We start from the raw sequence: 8,956 nt of genomic DNA on the forward strand, positions 1-8,956 counted from the left end.
CCCTCTCAAAAAAAATAAATAAATAAAAGGCCGGGCAAGGTGGCTCACGGCTGTAATCCCAGCACTTTGGGAGGCCGAGGCAGGCAGATCGCGAGGTCAGGAGATCGAGACCATCCTGGCTAACACAGTGAAACCCCGTCTATACTAAAAATACAAAAAAATTAGTCGGGCTTGGTGGGGCGCACCTGTAGTCCCAGCTACTTGGGAGGCTAAGGCAGGAGAATGGCGTGAACCCGGGAGGCAGAGCTTGCAGTGAGCTGAGATCACACCAGTGTACTCCGGTCTGGGCGACAGATGGACACTCCGTCTCCAAAAAAAAAAAAAAAAAAAAAATTATCCCTTTCTCCCCAGGGGCCTGAAAGCTTGAAGGGCCAAGTAACTCCTCCCTTCTCAGGCCCAGTCCCAAGGCACAAGGCCACTTGGCCAACAACATGTGTCAGCAAGATAGCAGAAGCAGGAAGAGAGCCGGCCGGAAGACACCTACCCTGGTCGGAAGACCCGTACCCCATGAAGATCAGGAGGGAGGCCGTCCGGGTACCGCCTAGCAGTTACATCAGACTGAGACACTTCCTGTTTACAGGAGACTATAAAACCCCTGCCCCGTCGTCATCTGAGGCCCTGACACCATTTTAGGCCCCAGCCCGCAGGCACCAGGTGCTCATTAAAACAGCATGTTGCTCCACCCGGCCTCATGCTGTCTGTTGGCGCGCTGTCGGGGTTGGAACCGATACAAGAACCTTTTACTGTCCACTGAGGCTCTCTGCTGGATGCTGAGAAAATCAAGATGAATTGCATGGCCCCGGCCCTTTTTTTTTTTTTTTTGAGACAGAGTCTCACTCTGTCGCCAGGCTGGAGTGCAGTGGCACGATCTCAACTCACTGCAACCTCCAAAAAGTCATGATGAAACTGGGAAGTTCAAGCAATTCTCCTGCCTCAGCCTCCTGAGTAGCTGGGACTAAAGGCGTGCACCACCAAGCCCAGCTAATTTTTGTATTTGTAGTAGAGATGGGGTTTCATCATGTTGGCCAGGATGGTCTTGATCTCCTGACCTCAGGTGATCCACCCGCCTCGACCTCCCAAAGTGCTGGGATTACACGTGTGAGCCACCGCACCCGGCCGAGCGCCGGCCCTCTTAAAGCTCGCATCCTAACTGTGGAGATAAACAAATGCTGGTGAGGCCCTGTAATGCATGCTGCAACAGCTGTATGTACACAGTACGGGGGGACTTGCTTGGGTAGGAATGCACCTAGGTGGTGGTGAGGACAATTCAAGACAGGATATAACTGTAAATATTAATGTAAATGGTACTAAAGTAACACATGTGTATGGAGCAAAAAGTAATGATGAAACTGGGAAGTTCTGTACACTTCCTTGCCTCCTGGCCAGAGGCCTCCATCTCCCTGCTGCAGCCTGGGCTGGTTACTTTACTGACCTGTAGCAGCTGTTTTCCTGGGACTACCCTTTCCTGGTCTCCGGAATTGCAGCCGTGTTTCCTGGATTCCATGTCTGTTTCTTTCTTGCTTATTTCTGTATTTTGCTAAAGCATATCCTTGCAGTATGTCTCAAGAAACGGTGCCTGGGATGTATCATTTGATTAATTATATATCTAAACATGTTTTTGTTCCACTCTCATGCTTGATTGATAGTATACCAAGATATAGAATTCTAAATTGAAAGTCATCATCCTTCAAAATGTTAAAGGCATCCACTGTCTTCTGGCATCAGTTTTCATTGAGGAGTCCAATATACTGTTCTGACACCTCATTCTTTGACTGTGGATTGTTTTGTCTCTCTGGTTGTTTTCAGGATTATCCCTTCAGTCAAGGTGTTCTGAAAATTCACCATCACATGTTTGGATGTGGGTTATTTTTCATTCATTGTTCCAGAAACATGGGCTCCTTCTGAGTGATTTTTTTTTTAAGAGACAGAGTCTTGCTTTGTTGCCCAGGCTGAAGTGCAATGGCATAATCACAGCTAACTGCAGCCTCAAACTCCTGGGCTCATGCAATCTTTCTGCCTCAGTGTCCCAACTAACTGGAACTACAGATAGGGGCCACCAGGCCTGGCTATCTTTTTTTTCATTTTGTTTTAGAGACAGAGTCTCACTATGTTGCCCAGCCTGGTCTCAAAATCCTGGCCTCAAGCAATCCTCCCACCTCCAAGTCTTTGGGATTACAGGCATGAGCCACCACGCCCAGCTCGAGTTACTTCACTGACTTTTATCAGTGTCTTCCATGGTTCCTTGTGAGATTGTGTACTCATGACTTGAGAAAAATTGGAGAACACATTTTTGGATTTTGAATAGTTATTTTCAGTTGTTTTCCTTAGTCCAACTTTAAATATTCATTATATGAAAGAAATTCCAAAAACAGAATTCTTTTCCACAAAATAAAAAATATATCATAGATTAATGTCTTCCATTTATATAATTTTTATAGTTTAGTGTTTTCAAAAACTTGATCCGATACAATATCTTACCAGCTATGTTGTAATATTTTAAAGAAGATAGATCACAACAACTTATAAATCAATAAAAACTTACAGGCTGGGCACGGTGGCTCACGCCTGTAATCCCAGCACTTTGGGAGGCCAAGGCAGGCAGATCACGAGGTCAGGAGATCGAGACCATCCTGGCTAACACGGTGAAACCCCGTCTCTACTAAAAATACAAAAAATTAGCCGGGCGTGGTAGCGGGCGCCTGTAGTCCCAGCTACTCGGGAGGCTGAGGCACGAGAATGGCATGAACCCGGGAGGCAGAGTTTGCAGTGAGCTGAGGTCATGCCACTGCACTCCAGCCCGGGCAACAGAAACAGAGCGAGACTCCATCTAAAAAAAAAAAACCAAAAAAACAAAAAAACCTACTTGACATTTTCTTTTTTCTTTTTTTTTTTTTGAGACAGTTTCGCTCTTGTTGCCCAGGCTGCAATGCAAAGCAATGGTGCGATCTTGGCTCACTGTAGCCTCCACCTTCTGGGTTCAAGTGATTCTCCTGCCTCAGCCTCCTGAGTAGTTGGGATTTCAGGCGCCCACCACAACGCCTAGCTAATTTTTGTATTTTTAGTAGAGACGGGGTTTCACCACGTTGGCCGTGCTGGTCTCGAACTCCTGACCTCAGGTGATCCACCCACTGCAGCCTCCAAAGTGCTGGGATTACAGGCGTAAGCCACCGCACCTGGCCTCTTTTTCTATTTTTGAAAAAAATAGTAGGTATATGTGTAATTTTCTTGTATCAGGGATTTGGTTAGTATTTTCTTTGCTCTAGATAAACGAAAAGAACAGAAAAGAAAGGGCTGTGTGGTGAAGAATGTAGAAAGTAAAATGGGTAATTTGGGGGCGGAAGTCGAAAATCCAGAGAGAAAGAAAAATACACACACACACACACACACACAGAACTAGTAATCTGTGAGAGGAACCAGGCTAATGTCTTAGAAGACATAGACATTGAAACAAAATGTACTTTACGTACTGAAGTGACAACAAGGTTTAGCTTCGTGAATTTGTAGAGTCCAGCTTGTCTGACAGCGGAATAAGCAATGAGTCCTCCAGTTTTGCTGCCTGAACATGGGGTGACAATTTTTTTCTTCAGTCTTTGGTTTCACCGCTAACTAAATATCGTCTGGGTTCCCATCCAGTCTGAGAACAGAAATATGTCACTTGCCTTGGTTTCAGGTTTAAAACTAGATTTCACAGTTTCTAAGTTATATGAATGCTACCAAAAGTAAAACAAAAATTCAAATTTTTATTAAGCCCATATCTCATTCAGTTATTTTTGCTTAATGTTTTTTTCTTTTTCAGCCCAACAAAAATCCACGTGTTAGACTACCTTGGCAAAAAATCTTAAAATAATAATGCTCAGGTACCTGGGGGGGGTGGCTCATGCCTGTAATCCCAGCATTTTGGGAGGCTGAGGCAGGCAGATCACCTGAGGTTGGGAGTTCAAGACCAGCCTGACCAATATGGAGAAACCCTGTCTCTACTAAAAATACAAAAATTAACCGGGCTGTGGTGACACGCGCCTGTAACCTCAGTTACTCAGGAGGCTGAGGCAGGAGAACCACTTGAACCTGGGAGGCGTACATTGCAGTGAACAAAGATCATGCCACTGCACTCCAGCCTGGGTGACAGAGGGAGACACTGTCACAAAAAATAATAATAATAATAATTTAAAAAAGAATAATGCTCAGAAGAGTTAAAAAGAATAGTTAAAATGAAAAAGTTAATGTTAAAAAAATTTAAAGAATACTTAAAATAATTTTAGCTATTCATTTGATTAGGAACTAATTATATACAGTACTTGAAGGACTGTTCCCAACTTTCCTTTTTTTTTTTTTTTTTTGAGACGGAGTCTCACTGTGTTGCCTAGGCTGGAGTGCAGTGGCATGATCTCGGTACACTGCAACCTCCGCCTCCTGGGTTCAAGCAATTCTCCTGACTCAACCTCCCCAGTAGCCCCCCACCACGCTCGGCTCATTTTTTATATTTTTAGTAGAGACCTGAGCCACCTTGCCCAGCCCCAAATTTCCATTTTGAAAGTCACTGTAGCTATTAAAAGCTAATGTCAGGGCTAGGCTTGGTGGCTCACACCTGTAATCCCAGCACTGTTGGATGCCAAGACTGGTGGATCACTTGAGGCCAGGAATTCGAAACCAGCCTGGCCAACATGGTGAAACCCTTCCTCTACTAAAAAATACGAAAATTAGCCAGCTGTGGTGGCACATGCCTGCAATCCCAGCTACTTGGGTGGCTGAGGCATGAGAATCGCTTGAACCCAGGAGGTGGAGGTTGCAGTGAGCCAAGACTGCACCACTGCACTCCAGCCCAGGCGACAGAGCAAAACTGTGTCTCAAAAAAAAAAAGCTCGCTGGGCACGGTGGCTCACGCCTGTAATCCCAGCACTTTGGGAGGCTGAGGTGGGAGGATCACGAGGTCAAGAGATTGAGGCTATCCTGGCCAACATGGTGAAACCCCATCTCTACTAAAAATACAAAAATTAGCTGGGTGTGGTGGTACGTGCCTGTAGCCCCAGCTACTCAGGAGACTGAGGCAGAAGAATCACTTGAACCCGGGAGGCAGAAGTTGCAGTGAGCCGAGACTGTGCCACTGCACTCCAGCCTGGGTGACAGAGAGCAAGACTCTGTCTAAAAAAAGAAAAAAGAAAAAGGCTAATCTCAGGTGTGACCACTTGGGTTCAAATCTTATTTATGTCATTTACTGAGTTTTATGATCTTAGGCAAGTTGCTTAATCCCGTGAATCTCTGTTTCTCCACCTATAATATGTGGATAGTGGCCAGGCACAGTAGTTCACGCCTGTAATCCCAGCACTTTGGGAGGCCGAGGTGGGCAGATTACGAGGTCAAAAGATGGAGACCATCCTGGCCAGCATGCTAAAACCCTGTTTCTACTAAAAATACAAAAATTAGCTGAGCATCGTGGTGTGCACCTGTAGTCCCAGCTACTCGGGATGCTGAGGCAGGAGAATCACTTCAACCTGGGAGGTGGAGGTTGCAGTGAGTGAAGATCGTGCCACTGCACTGCAGCGTGACGACAAAGCGAGACTACGTCTCAAAAAAAAAATGTGGATAGTAATAGTACCTATATAATAGAGTTGTCATAAAGATGAAATTAAATAATAGATATAAATAGCTTGGCAGAATGCCTGGCACATAATAAATACTCAACAAACGTGAACCACATTACATCTGCATGGATAATGCACAGTTGAGTTCCACGTTCAGTTAAGCATTTAATACTCTGTAAATGCTCAGATTTTGTTTTCAGTTAATATAATGAGGATTCTTGGCTTATAAAAGGTCGGAAAAATATCCGATGCATCCTTTCCTATATGTGAACTATCAGAATCAATGCACAGGTCTCCAATTCCATGTCTGTTAATGACCAAGAAACTTCAAATCAACCTGTGCTATCAAACAGGATTACAAACCCACTTACAGAGTGTACTTATACACATCTTTTCCAGATAGCTATGTTACGTATAATGATCACCTTAGATTATAAGAATTTACTAGTTTAAAATAATTTTTTAGATATTTGAAGCAACTATGACCAGATACAAAGGTGCTTAGTACAGGAAGGTGCTGAGAAATTTATGAAATGAATTTATCAAGTTTTGTTTCTGCATGCTGTTTTGTTAGGCCCATGTATTACTTACCATAAATAATGATAGCTGCTGAAATTCTGTGGTTTAACACAATAAAAGTATATTCCATGCTTGTGCTGTATCCAGTGTAAATATTTGTGATAGGTAGATGAAGAGCCACATGGTCATTCAGGGACCCAGAGAGTAGAGGACCAGGAAGGAAGTTTTTATAGGCCAGTTCTGGAAGTGCAGTGCATTATTTCAACCCATCTTCTGTTGGCCAGAACACAACCACATGACCAACTCTTACAGCCTGGAAGCTGGGAAATGTGGTTAGATAAGTTCCAGGAATAAAAGACATGGGCCAGGCGTGGTGGCTCGCGCCTGGAATCCCAGCACTTTGGAAGGCCGAGGTGGGCGCGTCACTTGTGGCGAGGAGCTCGAGACCAGCCTAGCCAATGTGGCAGAACCCTGTCTCTACTAAAAATGCAAAATTAGCTGGCTGTGGTGGTACATGCCTGTAATCCCAGCTACTCAGGAGACTGAGGCAGGAGAATTGCTTGAACCCGGGAGTCAGAGGTTGCAGTGAGCCGAGATCGCACCATTGCATTCCAGCGTGTGTAACAAGAGTGAAATGGTGTCTCAAAAAAAAAAAAGAAAGAAAGAAAGAAAAAGAAAAATTAGCCAGGTGTGGTGGCCCGTGCCCGTAATCACAGCTACTAGGGAGGCTGAGGCAAGAGAATTGCTTGAACCCAGGAGGTGGAGGTTGCAGTGAGTTGAGATTGCGCCACTGCACTCCAGCCTGGGTGACAGAGTGAGACTATCTTAAAAAAAGGAAGAAAGAAAAGAAAATAAGTGGGTTTTAGTGAACATATAGTCTCTGCCATACCCTAGTACAGAAAGAAAGCCAACAAATATTCTTAGAAGCTGTCACAGAGCTGACAAGTCTTCAAGGTCCGGTTAGAGAAAAAGTTTTGGTATCCATGGCAAAGTGACACAGGAACAATGGTTTTTGGAAGCAGTATGCTCACCAGCTGAGTGACATTGCTAAGTTCCTTGATCTTTCTGAAGCTGAGTTGTCTTGCTCAGTAAAATAGGAATAGTATATAATAGCATCTCTCTCTTAGGGGTGTAAGTATTATAATGTATATAAAGTCCCTAGAACATAATAAACACTTAACAAACGTTAACACATTGGACAAAGGGATGATTTATGTCCTGGTGGGGACAGAGTGGGTGGCACAAGATTTCCTTTTTCGTGTGTGATGGAGTCTTGCTCTTTCGCCCAGGCTGCAGTGCAGTGGAGCGATCTCAGCTCACTGCAACCTCTGCCTCCCGGTTTCAAGTGATTCTTACCATGTTGGCCAGGCTGGTCTCGACCTCCTGACCTCAGGTGATCCCTCTGCCTCGGCCTCCCAAAGTGCTGGGATTATAGGCGTGAGCCACTGTGCCCAGCTGGCACAAGATTTCATCATGCTTTTCAGAATGGTACACAATTTAAAACTAATAAATTATTTTTGGAACTTTTTTTTTCTTTTTTGAGACAGTCTCACTCTGTCGCCCAGGATGGAGTGTAGTGGCACGATCTCGCTGACTGCAAGCTCCGCCTCCCAGGTTTAAGTGATTCTTCGCCTCCGCCTCCTGAGTAGCTGGGCTTACAGGTGCCACCACCTCACCCGGCTAATTTTCATATTTTTGGTAGAGACGGGGTTTCACCTTGTCGGCCAGGCTGGTCTCCAACTCCTGACCTCAAGTGATCCACCTGCCTCGGCCTCCGAAAGCGTTGGGATTACAGGCGTGAGCCACCGCGCCCAGCCAGTTTCCAGCTTCTAGAAGCTGCCCACATTCTTGTGTCACGTCCCTTTTTCCATCTTCAAGGCCAGCGGTGGCTGCTCAGGTTTTCACATCACTTTGACTGCCCCTTCGGCTTCCCTCTGTCACATTTAAAAGGGCACTTGTGATTACACTAGGCCGACCTGGATGATCCAGGATAATCTCCCTATTTTAAGGTCTGCTGATTAGCAACCTTCATTCCACCTATTACCTTGATTCCCCTTGCCATGTAATGTAACACAGGTTCTGGGGATTACAACATGGATCTCTTGGGGAGGGAGTGCCATTCTGCCTGTCACAGTGGGTTAGAATTTCAAGAGCATCTTAACTCAGGTTTTCTCATGAGGCTGCTGTCAAGATGTCAGCTGCGTCTTCAGCCATTTGGAGGCCTGACTGGGCCTGGAGGGTGCCTTTCGTAGGGGACTTATCAAGTTGTGCTGGTTGCTGCTGGAAGGCGTCAGTTTCTCCCCATATGAGGCTCTCTTCTGCCGCTCGCGTGTCCTCAAGACATGGCTATTGGCTTCCCCCAGCACAAGTGATCCAAGACAGCAAAGCAGCAGCAGCAATTTGGTCTTTTCTAATCTAGCCTCAAAAGTCACACACATTTCCACTATACTCTGTAGGTCAAAGACTAAATCATACAATGCGGGAGGGGACCATCCAAAGTGTGAATACCAGAAGTTGAGACTAATGGGAGCATATTGGAGTGAGGCTACCACACGACCACACCCTTCCTGTGAAATCTCTTCTAACCACTTCCCTACCCCCACCACACTCCTGCATGCATTCTCTCTGCCCTCTTCTAACTTACACCACCCTTTATTTCACTCACGTGTCTGCAGGTCAGTTTCCCTTTTCCTCATTCTGAGCACATTGAGGGTAGAGAGAATGCTTCATTTACTTCTGAATTCTTAACATTCAGCATAGTGTGACGGAACTGAATGGAATTAAGGAAAGAAGTCAAATGACCAGAACTTGGAAACAAGCCCCAGTCTTTTACGGGAGCCTTGCTGAATGTAGATGGT

Source organism: Hylobates moloch, unplaced genomic scaffold (assembly GCF_009828535.3).
Source record: "Hylobates moloch isolate HMO894 unplaced genomic scaffold, HMol_V3 SCAFFOLD_14, whole genome shotgun sequence".
Classification (NCBI taxonomy): Eukaryota; Metazoa; Chordata; class Mammalia; order Primates; family Hylobatidae; genus Hylobates; species Hylobates moloch.